Here is a 2,438-nt window from a genome sequence, read left to right on the forward strand (position 1 = left end):
ATTTCTTCCTTGATCTCATCGTTAACCCATTCATTATTTAATAACATGCTATTTAGTTTCCAAGTGTTTGAGTGTTTTTCAGTTTTTCTATTGTAGTTGATTTCTAGTTTCATGGTATTGTGATCTGAGAAGATGTTTGATAGGATTGCCATCTTCTTAAATTTATTGAGACTCGTTTTGTGTCCTAACATATGGTGCATCCTAGTGAATGTACCATAGCACTTGAAAAGAATGTATATTCTGCTGCTTTAGGGTGAAAGTTTCTGAAGATATCTATTAAATCCAGTTAATCTAGTGTGTCCTTTAAGTCTTCTGTTTCTCTGTTTATTTTCTTTCTTGAAGATCTATCCAATACTGTTAGTGGGCTATTGAAATCTCCTACTATTATAGTATCGCTATTGATCTCTTCCTTTATGTCCTTCAAAATCTTCTTTATATATTTAGGTGCTCCTATATTAGGTGCATAGATATTTATATTGGTTATATCTTCCTGTTGGATTGTTCTCTTTACTATTATGTAGTGACCTTCTTTATGCTTTACTATAGCCTTTGTTTTAAAGTCTATTTTGTCAGATATAAGTATTGCTACCCCAGCTCTTTTTTCATTTCCATTTGCATGAAATATTTTTTTTCATCTCTTTACTTTCAGTCTATGTGTATCTTTTGTTTTGAGGTGGGTCTCTTGTAGACAGCATATGTTGGATCCTGTTTTCTTATCCATGCAGCTACCCTATGTCTTTTGATTGGAGCATTTAATCCATTTACATTTAAGGTTATTATTGATATGTAGTTATTTATTCTTTAAATAACTACATATTTTATTCTTTAAATCTACATTCCTCTTTTACTAGGTTTTTCCCCCCTTTGTTCTGTTTACAACAAGCCCCTTAATATTTCTTGTAGCATTGGTTTGGTTGTAATGAATTCCTTGAGTTTTTCTTTGTCTGGGAAGCTTTTTATTTCTCCTTCAATTTTAAAAGATAGTCTTGCTGAATAGAGAAATCTTGGTTTTAGGCTCTTGTTTTGCATTACTTTGAATATTTCTTGCCATTCACTTCTGGCCTCTAATTTTTCTGTTGAGAAATACAATGTCATCCTTATGGGGGCTCCTCTGTAGGTAATTGACTGCTTTTGTGTTACAGCTTTTAGTATTTTTTTTTTACCTTTTAGTTTTTGTATTTTAATTATGATGTGTGTTTGTGTAGGCCTCTTTGGGTTCATCCTTAATGGGACTTTCTGTGCTTCTTGAACTTGTGTGACTTTTTCCTTCATCAATTTATGGAAGGTTTCAACTATGATATCTTCAATCAGATTTTCTATTTCTTGATCTTTCTCTTCTCCTTCAGGATCCCCTATGATGCAGATGTTGTTTCTCTTCATGTTGTCACAGAGCTCTCTTAGAGTTTTGTCATATGTTTTGAGCCTCTTTTCTTTTTGCTGCTCTGCTTCCTTGCTTTTATTTATCTTGTCCTCTAAATCACTGATGCAATCCTTAGCTTCATCTATCATGCTTTTAATTACTTGTAGTGTGGTCTTCATTTCTGATATTGTATTTGTCATTTCTGACTGGTTCTTTTTTATTATTTCAATGTCTGTTTTGCAACTTGCTATCTCTTTATTTATGTGCTCGTTATGTCCATCCATTGTTGCTCTAAGATATTTGAGCATCCTAACAATCATTATTTTAAACTCTGCATCTGGTAATCTGGTTATTTCCATCTCATTTAGATCTTTTTCTGGGGATTTCTCTTGTTGATTCATTTGGGTTGCATTTCTCTGCCTTCCCATTTTGTCTGTGTATAAGAAGGGTGTGGCCACAGAAAACCAATGGGTGTGGCCTCTGTGTTCCCTGGGTGTGGTCTGTCTGCAGGCCCACCACCTTCTCTGCCACTGCCTCAGGCATTCAGGCTCGGGTGTGGCCGGTGCCGGCCTACTGCTGCTATCACTGCGGCTTATGCCTCACCTTTTCGGGCACGACTGATTTTTTTGTGACAGAGTCAGACAGAGGGACAGATAGTGACAGACAGACAGGAAAGGAGAGAGATGAGAAGCATCAATTCTTTGTTGTGACACCTTAATTGTTCATTGATTGATTTCTCATATGTGCCTTGATCAGGGGGCTACAGCAGACCAAGTAACCCCTTGCTCGAGCAAGTGACCTTGAGTTCAAGGTGGTGAGCCTTGCTCAAATCAGATGGCCTGGACTCAAGCTGGCGACCTCGGGGTCTCGAACCTGAGTCTTCGGTGTCCCAGTCTGATGCTCTATTCATCAGTGGAATTCATTTCCACTGCGCTCCACCTCACTTCTGTGGGCGTGACTGATTTTGCGTGCCCAGTCTGCAGGCCTTGGCCTGCCCCTGGCCTCTGCACCACACATGGGCTGGACTGCTCTTGAGTGCCTGGGCTGCAAGCCCTGGATGGCCCCCAGCCTCCACCTC

The sequence above is a fragment of the Saccopteryx bilineata genome, chromosome 5, assembly GCF_036850765.1.
Source record: "Saccopteryx bilineata isolate mSacBil1 chromosome 5, mSacBil1_pri_phased_curated, whole genome shotgun sequence".
Lineage (NCBI taxonomy): Eukaryota > Metazoa > Chordata > Mammalia > Chiroptera > Emballonuridae > Saccopteryx > Saccopteryx bilineata.